The 17,119-nt window shown below is 43.3% G+C and overlaps 1 pseudogene; it reads left to right on the top strand.

The window, feature by feature from the left end:
• The first annotated feature begins 12,150 nt into the window (after nt 1-12,150).
• Nucleotides 12,151-14,251, top strand: LOC101278614 (60S ribosomal protein L6-like; annotated as a pseudogene).
• The last annotated feature ends 2,868 nt before the right edge of the window (nt 14,252-17,119 follow it).

Raw genomic sequence — 17,119 nt, 5'->3', positions numbered from 1 at the left:
GTCAACACAAAATAAAACACAGCATGTTAAGTCCTGACTAAGAAGAGGTAATTTTAAGATGGTAGGGGCACACCCAGGAGGAGCATCTGACCCTTTCAGTGCCAAGGCACCATGGAGGACAGAGACGGTCTCCTGGAAGAGTCCATGAATAATCTAAGTGTCTTATGACCATCACAAGGACCCCTGGTGATGGTGATATATGCCAACCTCCTGGCAGCATAAAGTGCATTTGGGAAATACAAATTTAATTATGCCACCTCTTCCTAAAACCCTTCAAAGGCTTTCCGTTACTCCAAGTTCCTCACTGTGTGGGATGGGTAATTTGATATGCTAACTTGGCTAGGTTATAATACCCAGTAATTACCCACTAGCTGAGGTGGGTTTTTTAATATTTTAAAATTTCTTTTTAATTTTTAGTTTTTGGCCATGCTGTGTGGCATGTGGGATCTTAGCTCCCTGACCAGGGATCGGAGGGTCTTACCCACTGGACCACCAGGGAAGTCCTAATTGAGGTGTTTTTGTGAAGACATTTTTAGATGTGCTTAATGTCCACAGTCAAATTTTTAGATGTGCTTAACGTCCACAGTCAAATTTAAGTAAAGGAAATTCCTTGATAAAGTAGTGGGCCTCATCCATTCAGTCGAAGGCCTTAAGAGAAAAAAACCAGTTTCTCAGAAAAGAAGAAACTCTTGGGACTTCCCTGGCGATCCAGTAGTTAAGATGCCACACTTCCACTGCAGGGGGCGCAGGTTCAACCCCCGGTCAGGGAACTAAGATCCCGCATGCATGCCACCGTGAGGCGGGCACGGCCATAAAAAAGAAGAAGAAGAAATGCTGCCTCAAGATTGCAGCATCATCTCCTGCCTGAGTTGGTAGCCACCTGCCTGCCTGACCTACAGACTTGCCAGCTCTCTTTATGTAAATATATTTCATATATGGGGTTATATTATACATAGGATATTATATAGAGAATTATATATATGTAGGATATATATTATATATAAAATAGGATATGCATTATACGTCTCTTATTCTGTATTTTTTATATATATATATATATATATGTTGAAGACATATATATCTTCTCTTGGTTCTGTTTCTCTGGAGAACCCTAACTGACACACCACGGTCATGGTCTCCGGGCTTCATGTAGTCTGGCTCTTACCCTCATCAGCCATGCCTTCCCTCCGACGCCTTCCCCCCCACCCCTTCCCCCCCACCCCTTTCACACTGTCTCTTCTACTCACACTGGCCTTTTCTCATCCTGAGTCCTTTCAACTCTTCCTGTCCCCTCCTTCCACAGGCTGCTCTCTCTGTCTGGGTCACTCTCCCTTCTTTTCCTGATTGACACCTACTCAAGCCTCAGACCTCAGCTCAACTGCTGTTTCCTCAGGGAAGCTTCCCATCATCAGACCCACTTAGTAAGCGTTCAGAGCACCTCACAGCTCTCCTGAGTAGCTGGACAAATTGTCACTTCAGGCCTCCTTACACGTAAGCTCCACGAAAGCAGGAATGATGTCTGGTTTTGCTCTTTTTTTGTAATTATATTCCCTAGTACAGTGCTTGGGGCATGAAAGGTTCTCAATGAGCATTTGTTTAACGAATGTCAACACAGGTGTTAGAAGAGCAGAAAACTGCCCCTCTGCATAGCCACAGCCTCTGAAGTTCTCACAGGTAGAATCCAGTGTCACAGTCCTCTTGACAACGCATCAAGCTGAAACTCAAGGTCAAAAAAAAAAAAAAGGGGAACTTGGAAAGGCAGTCAAAGCAGGCAGAAGGAGGGGGCTTTACTTGCTGGAGACAAATGTCTCTGCAGATGGGCTGGAGGTAGTCAGTGCGGCTGCAGCCTCAAGTTGACACTGATTTCTCCAAAAATGCCACCTGCCTCTTCACCCAAACTGGGCTTTATACAATCACATTTCCCACTTATTACCGACTGCCAAATGTCGAACCTCTCAGAAGCACCTTTTTTAAGTCTTAAAAGAAATAAACTCTAGCCTATTAAAGAAGAAGAAAAGAAAATGAAGATATGTTCTTACCAGACTTCTTTTAATAAAAAAGGTTCAAACCTAAAAACAAAATTTTCCCCAAGTTTAAGTGCTAAGATTTTATTAGGAGGTACATTCCGAAGGCAGCAAGGGTGAGGGGAAAGGCAAAGGAAAGCAAATGATATGCGCAAGTGATCATTACATTTCTTCTTTAGGTTATTTTTACCCTGAGCTACCTGTACTGGACAAGCTGGCAAATTTCCCAAAACATCAGGCCACTGGGTCACGTTTCTAAAGGCAGTAACTACAGCTGATGCCTCAACTCATATACGTGACAATTTTAAAGCATATCTTCAAATTTATTGACATTTTTCCTAGTGACACATGGGGTCTATATCCCCTGCTTTTTTTTTTTTTTTTTTTTTTTTTTTTTGTGGTACGTGGGCCTCTCACTGTTGTGGCATCTCCCGTTGTGGAGCACAGGCTCCGGACGCACAGGCTCAGCGGCCGTGGCTCACGGGCCCAGCTGCTCCGCGGCATGTGGGATCTTCCCGGACCGGGGCACGAACCCGAGTCCCCTGCATCGGCAGGCGGACTCTCAGCCACTGTGCCACCAGGGAAGCCCCACCCCCTGCTTTTGAATCTGGGAAGTTTGTGATTCACTTGTATCCAGTAATACGTGTTGAAGTGCTGCCGAGTGACTCCAGGGCTTGCTTATGGATAACAATACAGTTCTACCTTATTCACAGGGACAGTCATCGGTGGAGCCCTGAGCCCACAGGTAAGAAGTGTGACTTTCCTAAGGCTGCCATGCTACGAGGAAGTCAAGCCACAGAGGGAGGATGCGTGAAGGTGCTCCAGTTGGCAGTAATGGTCTTCAAGTCCTCCTCTCCCAGGTGCCAAATATGTGAGTGAGCATGTTCTCAGATGACTCTAGTCCCCAGCTGTTGAGTCAACCCCAGACTTTGAATCTTCTCAGCTGAGACCTCAGACATGGGGGAGGGGAGGGCACAAACAAGTCATCCCCACTGTTCCCTTTCTGAATTCCTGCCCCCAAAGCATACAAACACTGGTATTGCATTACAGTACTGTGGTTGAAGGGGTGTTTGTTATGTAGCAACGGTAACCCGAACAATATAGAAAAATGGGAGTTATTTCTTAGATGTCAAAACAGGTGTCTAACTTTCCTCCACAGGAGTCAAAACCCATCAACAGCTTTTACCTCTGACAAATCTCTGAAATGTAAACAAGCCAAACAAACAAATAAACAAATAAAAGCTGGTTTCGGCCTTTCATGAAAGGAGTAGATTTCAAACAGAGAGATACTTACTCAGAGAGAGAAAAGAATTGTCTTTGAGAAGGGAAGTGCTCGATGTTTGATGAATGAAGAAAGGAATGGCTCAAAGAACCATGAAATGTTTAGGTGAGGATATCGCAGAGGGCAAAGGATCATTTTCCAAGATCAATGGCAATCTTAGTCCCCAGTTTAAAACATTCAGTCCTCCAGAAATTTCTAGGGCTTATCCTTGTGTCCTCTTCCTGTAATATTTAATGGCATTTATCAACAAGCAAATCACATGCTGAGGATGTATACTTGTATATGACACACTTTCTGATGCAAAACTGAGCTGGATAACAAACACCTTGAATGACAGAAAGAATCAAAATTATTTTGACAAGCTGGAGTAATGAAGCAAGATAAATGTAAGTGGCTGAAGTAACCTTATCCTAGAGGGCAGCTGAAGAGACTGTGCAAGGACTCCAGAGTCTTTGGGGGAAGTGTTGGACTCACCCTGAAGATGACAGGAAGCTATGGAATACTTCAGAATAGGGAAGCACTGTACTAAAACACAGTGTTTTAGAGGATGAATTCAACATCTCTTTATGTGATGAAGTAAAAGGAGAACAAATAGAAGGAAGAAAGGCCACTTAGCACTTAGGAGACATCTGCAGTCCCACAACAATCAAAATATATAGGTCTGAGCTAGCATGACCATGGCATGAGGAAAAGAGGGGCAGCAGTGATTCAGTGGCACCACCAGGAAGACCTGGGCAGCCGATGGGGTATCAAGAGTACAGGTGAAGGAAGAGTCAAAGAAGATTCAGAGACCTAGAGTGGGAGGTCAGTAGAGCTGATGGAAACAGAAAAAATGGAGGAGAAAGTATGCTTTGAGAAGAGAAAGAAGAGCTCAGTAGGAACCCACGGCCTTTGAGATGGTGCTAGCAAGACATTTAGGTAAAAAGAGCCAATGGATAATAGGAGACCTTGGATTAAGGTTTAGGGAAAGAGACAGGCCTAGAGAAGTGGAGCTGGGGCTCATCAGCCCGCAGGTGATCCCTAAAGCCATGAATGAATTCCCATAATGCACCATGTTAGACTCTGTCAAATCTTTGGTCTTTATGGCATATTACAGCTCAGAATGCAATATTTTGAAAATATACTGCATCTTTATCATGTAGTGAGTGGGCTGCATAATTAGGGCAACCACAGCACAGCCATTATATTGACCTTTTAATAAGAAACAAAGATATAAATTGCCAAGAGTACCAAAACACGAATTTGTTTGGCTCCCAAAATATTGGGTTGGCCAAAAAGTCCGTTCGGGTTTTCCCCTACAATGTTATGGAAAAACCCAAATGAACCTTTTGGCCCACCCAATATTTTGAACTACTCCTCCTACTCACTTCAACTGACAGGATTGGCCTCAGAAATTAAGAACCATTTTTAATGCCTTTAAAGAATATCTGGGTGGGCTACTATCCCTTCGGCTCTCCACTTGAGTAAACTGTAAGAACACCAAGAGCTTGTGTGGGGCCAAAAAGGACCAAAGAATGTGCAGCTGGAGGTGTCAGCTGTGCATGTCGAGTTCTAGCCAAAATAACTCCCCAGGGTGTCCAGCTGTAGAGAGAGAAAGAAAAAGAGAAGAAAGACAGTAATTCAGTCGGGGAAGTTAACAGTGGCTGAAGATTCGTGTTGGCCACAGAACTCTCTTAACAGTTGGGCACCAGAAGACATGCTGCTGCCACATTTGGGTAACTTACAATTACAGAGTGAACATCTGTCTGTGACCATCTGTCTGCAAGCACGCTGGGGGTCGGAGGCACAGTGAAATATAGACCTGAAAGTGGAGTGAGATAAGATAAGGAGAGGAAAATATGTAAGGCATCTAACTGATTTCACCTAGAGAAAGACAGCCAGTTGAAAGCAAGTGTGGACGGGGTCTTCTTAAATAAATTATGACTCAGCAAGTACCATTTTATCTGTCTAAGAAAATAATTACAGGAAAGCAATGTTTCCTGAAAAGTGTCTCTTCCGGAAAAAGCCCGTTTGGAATAGCGGCAGAGGTTTCTGGCAGATGGAGGGTAGCACTGCATGACTTCTGCAGATGACCTGGCCTGAGCTCAGTCAGGTACAGAACTGAGACATTACAAGCAAGCCCTTCTAGAGAGCACTGAAACCTGCTTTCCTCGGCCTCCATGACATCTACCATATTTCATGTGTGGATGGTCCTCTGACCACTCACTTTTACAGGTTTTTCTTCCTCTGTTGTTTCTTAACCCCAGAGCTCCTCTGGGCTCTAAGCCCTCCTCTCTCCCCACTCAAACACTCCCCTTAGGGCATCACATCTGCTCTGTTGGCCTTAGAGCCATTCATGTATTGATGACTGTCAAATATTTACTCTCACCCAGACCTTTTGTCTGAGCTCAGACCTGGACAGCAACTGCATACTGCATAACTCCTCTTGGGTATTTTACAAACTCAACTTGTCTAAAATTGAACCCATGACTCCTGGAGACTTATGCCTTCTCTACTGCTTTCTATCAGTAAATAGCCCCTCCACTGTCAGGTTACCCAAGTTGGCCACCTGGGAATCCTTATTTGAATGTTCTTTCCCTTGGCCCACGCTTCACCCACACACCAGTGGCCCACATTGACCCACCACTCTCCAACCCCCTTTCCCTTAGCCTAGACTCAGGAACCACTATCTTTCATTTCATTATCACAACAGCCTTCTGAGTTGTCTTACTGTCTGTGATCTTGACTCTGCCCTATGTCATCTCCATTCCATTCTCAAGCACTCACTCTGAAACAAATCCCAGCACCTCACTTCTTCAGCCTGAAACTCTTCAGTGGGTTACTACTGTTTTTAGGATAAGGTCCAAAGCCGTTAATATGATCTGCATAATTTGGCCCATCCCATCTTCTTACCCCTCATCACTGCCTCCAAGTCCAGCCATGCTGAGTTTTTTCTAGTTCCTTGAACCCACCAAGTTCTCCTTCAACTACAGACTTTTGTATATGCTACCTGGCATCCTCTTCTCCCTTTCTTTGCCAAACAATGACTATTCCTCCTTCAGGTCCCAGTTTAGACAAAACTTCCCCTGACAAGCCTTCCCTGTCCAGTCCAGTCTGTGTTAGGTGGCCCACAGTGAACTCCCAAACACTACTTTTCCCCAACAAATCACGCTCTACTCTTAATGCCCACTTATATGCCTTTATCTTCCACTAGACCTTGAGCTCAATGAGGGCAGGTAGCATGTCTGTTTTGTGAGCAATTGTATGTCCAGCACCCAGCCCAGCATTGTTATATATTGAATATGTAAATGATTCCATGAAATATGGGATCTGTAGGCCCTCTGACCAGCCATGAAACACTGCTAGGTCTATGTCAAACAACATCCCCTCAGAGAATTAGAAAGATTTTCAAAGTTCCTTTGTCTAAGATGAGCCTAGCAGCTGGAACATTCATCCAGGAACATTCATTCCCTGATGTGTGGCCAACAGAAGTCTACTGAAGGATTCTCAGCTGCAGCTCACTGCAAATCTCCTACTCCTAGCACAGAATAGTCTCTTCAATTCCAACAAGGGACATCAAGAAAAAAAAGAATCTTTCCTTTGGTGTCAGGAGACTGGGAAGGCAGAACATAAGGCAGAAAATTCTAGAGGGACTCAGAGTCTTCCTAGAGAAGATTGTATTGGACTGTCCCCTAAATCAGTGGTTTCAAAACTTGAATCATAATCACCTGGACAGCTTGTCAAAGCACAGATGTCTGAGCCTGACCCCCAGAGTTTCTGATTCAGTAGGTCTGGGATCGAACCAGAGAATTTGCATTTCTAACAAGTTTCCAGGTGATACTGATGCTGCTGGTCTGGGGACCACAACCTTGAGAACCACTGCACTAAACATTTGAGTCACCTCTTAAACACACAAACATAAGAGAAGTAGCCTCCCCCTGGGCTGGGGGAGGAGAGGCACTCTTCCTAAACCCCTACAGAGCAAGAGCTCACTGCTGGGAAGGGAGTGGGGAAACTTGCCTGAGGGTTCAAGAGCCTGTGGGAAACAAGAAATCAGAAAAATGAAAATTCCAATCCCTTCTGCATTGAGGTTGAAGGCTACTAGAGCCACTCTGATAACTTAAGACAGTTCAAATTATAATAATTGTTCAAGAAAAGGACATCAAGGGGCCTTGTGGTGGAAGTGCCTACCCAGCAGTCATTCACTGGGCACAGGGAAGAGCTCCAAACATAGGTCTGTCCAGTTAGTGTGCACACACACCCAACCCACAAAGATTGGCTCAGAGCTGCCTAATGAGAGTCAGCACCAAACAACTGTTGAAACTGTTGGATCAGAGACCCTCTTTTTTTCCTCTGGGGTTGCCAAACTGATAGGCAATAAGTCTGGGGCTTCTGGTGGCCATTGCCCCAGAGGGAAGAGTGTGGCAGAGAATGACACCAACACTGAAGAAAACTCAGGCAAGAAAGGACAGGGACAGACTCCTGATAACATTGTCTGAATCTAGCAGGGCCTGAAGTTCAATATCCTTGAACTTGAGCTGAATTTCTGTCACTTGCAACTGAAAGAGTCTTGACCGATGGAATTCTACTAGCAAATCAACACGTTGCTCTGGCCTAGGATGTTTAAGTAACCATCTGTTCTAGCAGTTTCTCTGGAGATAGACAGAACTTCCAGGCCTACAGCTTTCCCAGCCCCTCTGGGATTCTACTGATAAAATTTTTTCTAACAAATCACTGCTTTAGCATAGCACTTAGCCTCATCACTGCTTACTTGCCTTCATTCTCTCCTCTGTGAGCTCCCTGAATATATACTCTTTATAACAGTTTTCTTGGTTCCCAGGCAAAGCAGCTGGCTTACAGGTACTCAATCTGCAAACAGCATTTAAATGAAAAAATAACAAATTTGGGTCAGATTCGTTTGACGAATGAAAGAAAAAAAGGAGAGGAGGACAAAGCACGCTTGAAGAAATACTAGACTAAAACCGGTAATAACTCACAAAGGTGAGCTCCTAAAGTCAGGTAAACCTTCACTCGACTCCAGAATATTTCTAACTGAATCCCAACTCCCACTAACAGCTTCAGCATTTTTCTTTTCTTTGAAAAAACTATTATGGAGGAGGGGGTGCCAGAGAATGACAATTGAAACGGTGACTCCCACACAAGTCAGCTTCCTCTTCCCCAAATCAGTTTCCAGAAACTCTGCCACATCATTCACCGAGAACCCCCCGGCTTCCAACTCAAAGGAAAGTCTCAGACGTCTGGGGCACAGACAACAGCAGCCCTCCTTTCGTGGCTTTCAACGATAAACAGCTTCCTGCCAGCGCTCACCAACCCTGAACTCGTGGAAAAGAATTACTACAGAACCCAGGAAAGTGTTGGAAGCGTACCCGGCACAGGGTTTGTCACTCGCATCTCATATGAAATGTGCCTTTTGCCTCCTAAGGGAGTCTATCGGAATCCCTGGGCACAGCTGTGGTCACGGACGCTCCATCCAACAACTGGACCCGAGAAGTGACCCATCTTTCTGACATCAAGAGACCTGCCGTGGAAGAAAAACAGAAACGGCACAGATGGAGCTGCCTTTTCAAATCCTTGTGAATGTCATGAGATTAGCAGCTTTCCTCTGAGTCGGCCTCAAAGACTTCCTTTACAATTGTTCATAAGCTAGCTCAGGGACAGGCAGTGAAATTCACTCAAATAAAAACATAACCTCAAACATCCAAAACAGCTGGTGGAAATTGTGACTGTGTTAGAGGAGCAGACTTATCTAGCTGAGTCAAAACAAGTGTGAGTGCTTCAAACAGGCAGGAGATCAGAAACAAAATTAGGTGTTTATTGAGTGCTGTCCTTCTTGATGTTTTTCCTCCCTTGCCGGACGTGAGTCTCCACTTTAGCTTCATCCTGACAAGGAATAAAATCCTTTATGATATCAGAATTGACATTTTTGGAAATTTATTTTAAAGTAACTTTTTTCTAATTATAAAAGTAGTACATGTTCTTCGGAGAACATTTAGGAAACACAGAAAACCCACAAATCGGAAAATAAAAATCATCTGTAATCACATTGCTACTCTCCGTTTTGTTCTTTTTTGACTTTGGTTTTTCATACACATGCATACACCACGTAATTTTAAATATGTATTTAAATATATATAATCATTATTAAGATGACTCCTTTTGATGCTGATTTTTCATCTAGTCCATTATGACCATTTCCCCAAGTCACTGATATATTCTTTCACACGTATTTATGCCTGCGTATGAACACCATAAATTACTGAGCTAATGCCAATTGTAGACATTTAGGGTACTTCTAATTCCACGCTATTGTAAACAGTGCTGTGGAGAATATCCTTGTTGATAAATCTTTGCACACATTCATACTTAGAAAACTTACTTTCTCTTTCAGGGCACTGCAATTCAGGATGTAAAAGGGATGGTAATTGGCACTGAAGGAGTGTAGCCCCTTCCTCCCTGTGAGTTTCTGCCGATTGTTTCTTTTGCATATTTTCAGACAAGTTAGCTACTTTTAGAACCTGTAGGCCTTCCTGGTCTCGTAGAAGCCTTGTTTTCAGTCAGGTTAATGGTCTCTCCAGTTTGCAGTGCAGAAGCATCGAAATAACTGTTTCTTAAACGTATGGCAAGAAATGAAGGCAAATAAACATTAGAAAAGACTACTAACGTTATTAGGAAAAAGAAAATAGAGAAAAGTAATTCCATCAAAAGAGGTTATCACACTGATTAGACTGGGCTACTCAAAACTTTGTCTTCCAGAAAACTCTCAAATGTAGATGATTTGTAGCAGGTTTTACAACAGAAGAGAACTAGCTAAAATTTTCCACTTTCTTATTTTTCCTATTTTCTAATCACAAGAGTGAAATGAAACATTCCTAAGGAGAAGACTCTTAACTGGCATTATTACCTCTCATTTGAGATTTACTGCCAACATCGAACAACAATTGCTTCTGTATTGGCACAAGCCATTCAGTCACTCACCATTGGGGGATGAATCACTCCCCGTGAAAAATCATTCCAGAATTTGGATAACAGAGAAGTTTGCCTCCAGCCAAAAGCTCAACAAATGCTGGCAAAATTTAGGAAAATCATTATCATGAAAGGCTGCCATGGTTTCAAAGAGCATCTCTTAGTATTTACTGCACTCTATGACCTCTAAAAAAAAGCGCAAGCAACTTCATGCACACACACAGCCCCTGCCAGTTTCACTTAAAAGTCTCATTCTCTTCATCACCACTGAGTGGAATTAAAAACAGTTGGTCAAGCTCCACTAATCGACAGCTGCTTGCAATTAGATGAAGCATTTAGAGCCATTCTCTTAACTACCTTCCCCACTGCCTAAGCATTCAGCATGAGCAATACACCGTGATAATTTGCCAGAATGTTTAACTTATCTCCATCTCTAGCGGTTTCTATACCTTCCTTATTTTCTCCAGTCTTCCCACACACTGTCTGACTCTTCCAGTTCCTCTTGTTAAATTAGGGGTATACAGAGAAGAGATTATACAAAACCAGGTCGAGCTGCTTTGTGCTAAGATGGAAAATTCTACCCAGGCAACTATTAGAGGGCAGAGTAAGTCTTGATGTTTCTCAAAGAGAAGAGAAAAGACGCCCTTTTTCCTCTTTTTTTTTTTTTTTTAAACAATGAACCGGAAAGTTCACTGTAATTTTTCTCATCAAGGATGCTGATGAAAAATAACAGTGCCTGGGCTTTTGTAAGCTCTTCCCAATTCTCCATTAATTTTGGAGTAGGGAGAAGATGCACAGATCACTTTATTCCATTTTTTCCTTTACAAACTGGGCATTAAGAGTCGAGATGCTTTCCCCAAGATCCCAGAAAAAAGTGGCAGAGCATGGCCCTAATCCAACTCCCTGACTCTCAGTCAGTCCAGATGGCTTTCTGCTACTTCAGCTCCCTTTGCTAAAGAGAAAGTCTTCCAACTCTTCTAGGAGGCAGGGGTCAGCACGGCTACACCACTTGCCCAGTCCAAGGGGTAGAGCAGCTGTCCTCCCAAACCTCTCCAGCCAGGAACCCACTCTGGGGCTTAAAGCAGAAAAAAAACCAACAACAGAGATGATATGGCTTCACCTGTGCAATCACCCCTCTCACTCCCCCACCTAAATAAGAACCTCACAAACTTAACTACATTCAGGGTCACATAACCATGTGTTTTCTCTGTCTCACGCTCCCTGATGCTGATCGCCATCCCATACTCACCTGACCTGTTGTGTGGTAAAGGAGGCAGGAGGGGAATGCAGGGGATATTGGAGGAAGGGAGGGGAGAAGAAGCGAGAGAGACGCAGGGCAATCAGCAGAAGGGAGCAGTTACCCACCCAAAATTCAAGAAGCGGACTGAGAGTCGAGACCAGAATGGGAGCTCTCATGCCCCAGACTGCAGGCCCACAGCCCTGGCTTTTCCTATCTCTGCTCTTCTAGAGGCTAATCCCCTTTTTTCCAGAAACCTCCTCCCCACATGCCCAGACAGTCATGGAATCTTCCTTCTGTATCTGAGGCCAATTCACTCCTATTTAACTCATTAAATATGAGTTAGTATTTAATTAATTCATATTAAACTCATTAATTCATTCATATTGAACTCATGTTTCCATTATACTTACAGCAGAGAGTTATCCTTATATTTTTTCTGCTTCAAAGTCTTTCTGTTGATCCTTTTATGTTCTGTTTTATATAGATAGATAGATAGATTCCTGTTACATATAGAAAGTTAGATAAAGATATATAAATAGAGATATAAAGAGAGATTGAGATAAATTTTTTAAAGTTTTTCTGTGGCCATAAATGTTCTCAGTGTCAAAACATACTATTCTGGCTCTTTCCCATCTTGCAAGATGGTGGATGAAAAAACAGAGAAGCTGGATATAAGGAGAAGAAACCTGAAGCCAAGAAGGCTGATGCCAGGGCAAGGTTAAGAAGCGTAACCTCAAGGCCAAAAAAACACCTCAGAAGGGGAAACCCCACCACAACCAAAACCCCATCCTAGTCAACGGAATTGGAAGCTTTTCCCCATCTGCTATGTGTTCCAGCAAGGCCATGGCGAAGAGGAAGTCACCGGCAGCTACATTTAAGGTTGAAAAGAAAGAGACATTTCTTGCTTGGGGGTGACAGAAATGGTGGGACCTGAGTGGATAAGCGTCACAGAATGCCTGGATACTGTTCTACTGAAGACGTGCCTTGAAAGCTCTCGAGCCACCAAAGAAAACCTTTCCGTCAGACGTAAGGAAGCTGCGAGCTAGCATCACTCCCAGCACCGTTGTGAGCAACCTCACTGGGTGCCACAGAGGCATGGCGGTGGTTTTCCTGAAGCAGCTGAGCGGTAGCATGCTGCTTGTGACTGGACCTCTCATCCTCAATCGAGTTCCTCTGCTAGAACACACCAGAAATTTGTCATCTCCACCAAAACTGGTAAGTGGTGTGGAAATCCCAAAACATCTCCCTGAGGCTTATTTCAGGAAGAAGAAGCTTTGTAAAGCCCAGACACCAGGAAGGTAAGACCTTCGACGCAGAGAAAGGGAAATCCAAGCTTACAGAGCAGAGCAAGGTTGACCTGAGAGCCCTGGACCCAAAAACTCTGCGAAGAAATCAAAGTTGTTCCTCGGCTCTAGGGCTACCTCTATTCTGTTTTCTCTCACAAATTGGTGTTCTAAATTTCTTACAAAGAACCTAATTAAATAACTGATACATTTCCCCCCAAAATATAATTCTGGTTGGTGTAGGTATTAACGTTTATCACAAGTATAAAGCTAGTCAACATAATTATAAATTGTGTAGATAATTATTAAATATATACAATGTATCAGAAATGAATCTCTTAATGAATTCAATGACCCTGTTTTGTATCCCAATTAATTCATGTATCTATGATTTGACAGTACTTAATGCTAAATCATGACAGTTTTCAGAGTCGATTCTTTTTCTAATTTTTCATTTTTAGAGAGGTAAGAGAAAGTGCTTGTTTTATCCACCTAAATAAATAGAGGAAAGGAAAGTTTTGTTACAGCAATGACACTAAATGCTAGTCTCCTTTCCAGTTATACGTCAAAATAACAAAGTGATCCATCATCAAAAATAATTTTTAATGCCCTGCCGCTGACAGCTTACTTAGGGCCTCCTTCAATTTTGCTGAAAGCCGAGAACCAGAGACCAATTGCCTCGAGAACAGATTTTGTTTTTATTCCACATAAGAGTCTTTTACTTTTTCAACACCAAGGTTTTTTGAGGTCTTTTATTTTTTTGAGTTTTTTAATTGAGTTATTTTATCTTTTTCAGTTATATTTTGAGTTATTCCTTGTTTTATACCCCAAGTGATTTTTACACCCTAGGACAAGATACCGTAGCAAGATTCACTAGGAGATAAGTTTGCCTTTATTCATAAAGAGGTAGAAAAGGTAAATAAGTACTACCAAAATACTGGCCATTGGGTTGATCCATTTTAGGAGAGCACAAAGGAAGATGATTCTCTTAACAGTACATGTGCCCGCATACCCCTTAGAAAGTCTTGATGCTAACCAGGAATGTGCGCATCCCAATTTGAATGTCACTCGACTAAAGACCCCACATGATCTAGTCCCTACCCACTTTCCAGTCTCTATTCAAATCCTTCTCTTGCTCATGTTTTTAGTTCCTCTGGTTTATTGATGTGATATTCCTGCTGCCTGAAAGCTATTTTCTCAGACATCATCTCTGACTATCCAATATATAATAGGTTTCCCAGTTTCTCTCTCTCTCTCATAGTTCTCTTTCCTAACATTTAATCACAAACTGCCGTCAGATATTTATTTGTAGTTATTTAAGTAGCCCGCTAGACCAGTGCCTAATGTGGTCCCCTACCAGAACCTTTAGCATTAATTGAGAACTGGATAGAAATGCAAATTCCCAGGCCCCACCCCAGACGCAATGAATGAGAAACTCTGAAGCCATCTGTATTTTATTAAGTCTTCCAGGTATTTCTGATGCTGCTAAAGTTTGAGAACCACTGTACTGGGTCATAATCCCCATGAAGAAAGAGCCTATGACAGTTTTCTTCATCACTATATACCCAGGCCTTTGCCCAGTGTCTGGAACATAAGAGATGCTTCATAAATATATATTGTTGAATAAACTCAAATAAGACAAAAGCTTGCCCCCAATAAGAAATACATTTATTAAATATATGGAAATAGGGACTTCCCTGGTGGCACAGTAGTTAAGAATCTGCCTGCCAGGGCTTCCCTGGTGGCACAGTGGTTGAGAGTCCGCCTGCCAATGCAGGGGACATGGGTTTGTGCCCCGGTCCGGGAGGATCCCACATGCCGCAGAGCGGCTGGGTCCGTGAGCCATGGCTGCTGGGCCTGCGCGTCCGGAGCCTGTGCTCTGCAACAGGAGAGGCCACGACAGTGAGAGGCCCGCGTAACGCAAAAAAAAAAAAAAAAAAGAATCTGCCTGCCGATGCAGGGGACACGGGTTCGAGCCCTGGTCCGGGTAGATCCCGCATGCCACGGAGCAACTAAGCCCGTGAGCACCAACTACTGAGCCTGCGCTCTAGAGCCTGCAAGCCACAACTGCTGAGCCCACATGCCACAACTGAAGCCCGCATGCCTAGAGCCCGTGCTCCACAACAAGAGAAGCCACCGCAATGAGAACCCTGCACACCACAACGAAGAGTAGCTCCCGCTCGTTGCAGCTAGAGAAAGCCTGTGCGCAGCAATGAAGACCCAACACAGCCCAAAATAAATAAATAAATATTTTAACATATATATATATATGGAAATATATACACACACATATATATGTATATATGTGTGTGTGTATATATGTGTGTATATATATATATATATATATATATATATATATACACACACACACACATTTCACAAAGTAATACCTTTACTACATGCCATGGACTCCAAACATTCTCTATCCTATTTGTTTTATTTATTTTCCTCCTTTTTTTTCTGGTAAGAGGACCCCCAAATTTATTTCATCCTCTGCTAATGGGTCTTATGTGCAGTTTGAAAACCCTAGTCACTAAGGCTGTTCTAAAGAAACCCACACTTACGGCCTTGTTCCTCTTTTAATCTGGAATTCCCTTCCCTCCCATCTCCTCACACCCAAGTCGCACTGATTCTTCAAGGCCCACCTGTCAGAGTGGATTTCTCTGTTGTGAAGGTAATCTTTCCCTCGTTTAAATTCCCACCGTATTTTCTCTGCACTCAGCTTATGTCTTTTCTTACTTGTTTCTTTTAATATACTGTTTATGGAGTATCACTTTTCCTATTAAAGTTCATCCTTCAGAGCAGAATCCACATCTGATTCATCTTTGGACTCTTCCCAGCATTTAGCATATAAATTCAAATGTTTCCTAAGTAAACTAGACCTTCAAGGTGCCAGGGCAAAATATTTCTAAAAGAAGTAGGATTTCAATGGGCGGCTGAGAGAGGGAGGGCAGGTGAGAAAAAAGGAAGCATATGGGCAAAGTGCCCGTGACAGAAAAGGAAGGCACACGCAGGGTGTGTTATGTGTGTCGTGGAGCAAAGGCGGGAAAGGCGGGTGTGGTCAGACGGCAGAGCAGACTTTTCTGCAAGGAAAGGAGAACCATCACAGGTCTATGGCTGTTTTCTGTTTTTCTGCTTTTAAATGACAATTTTGGTGGCAAGATGTAAGCGATATAAGGGTGCAGAGGCTATGAACATGTGCCTCTCGGACCTCCTGCATATTCCAGCACATTCAGCGGCCCCCAGCTGCTGCCCCTGTGGACCCACCACCGTGTTCATGCTGAGGACACTATTTCCCGGCTGCCCCCAGCCAATCACTGGAGGAAGTAGCACTGACCCTTTCCTGTGAGACACGGGACTCCTTCGACTTTGGCTCAAGGACTCCCACTACTTGGGCGTAATTCTTTGAAAACAACTCACTGCAGTGTGAGCCTTCCCATGCCGTCTCCTCCTTTCTTCCAGCCAGATCTGCACTGCAGGGTGACATTCTCCCCACCATCCCTGCCTCCTCACGTGAATCCTTCCCAAGCATTTCCCCTAAAATATCTCCTACACTGCTAATCCTGTCTTGGTGGCCACTTCTCTGGGGATATGAACCAACTGCAGAGGAGGAGATAAGATCAGAAAGGAGGTAAGAGGCAAAGAGGTAAGATGGACATGCCTGGGCATTAAAATACACATATGCCTGAAAATATACCTACGTGTTCATTAATGTATACATACAGATACTGAACTACAATAGACACTCAAACTTACTGAAATTACCAAAACTGAAGGAAGGAAGAGTTCACCTAGGAAGCCACTGTTAGGAAAAAAAGGCAGATCTTTCATCAAACCGCATTTCTGAGTAGGCATAAATCTATCTAAGGTCAGATAACACGAGACAATCTTTCACAAAATGTGAGATGCCCTGCTGACCAGAACTCTCTCGCCCTATCACGTGCTGCCAGAGAAGATTGGACCACAAAATACAAGCAGATGTCAACACTTTCACCTTCCACTTTCTAAATATCGCTGATTGGGCCAAGTTTCATTTCACTTATTGGGCCACTTTCCATGTTAGGGGAGAAGGGTTGAGAAAGGGCGGAAGAAAGCATTAGGATTCAAGTTTCATATCTGCTAAAGTAAACTGATGTTGCTTACTGCTGGGTTTCAAGAGAAAAGCTTCCCTAAATGAGGCAACAGTTGTTCAGAGGAACACATAGACTTGAGGTAGGCAAATGTTTTCTGTAAAGGGCCAGATAGTAAATATTTTTGCTTCTATGGGTCATGAGGTCTCTGCTGCACCTACTACTCTGCTGTTACAGCCCAAAAGCAGCCATTGACA

Source organism: Orcinus orca, chromosome 12, assembly GCF_937001465.1.
Source record: "Orcinus orca chromosome 12, mOrcOrc1.1, whole genome shotgun sequence".
Taxonomy (NCBI): domain Eukaryota; kingdom Metazoa; phylum Chordata; class Mammalia; order Artiodactyla; family Delphinidae; genus Orcinus; species Orcinus orca.
The sequence above is the reverse complement of the archived record's forward strand: the minus strand, read 5'-3'. Positions and strand labels throughout refer to the sequence as shown.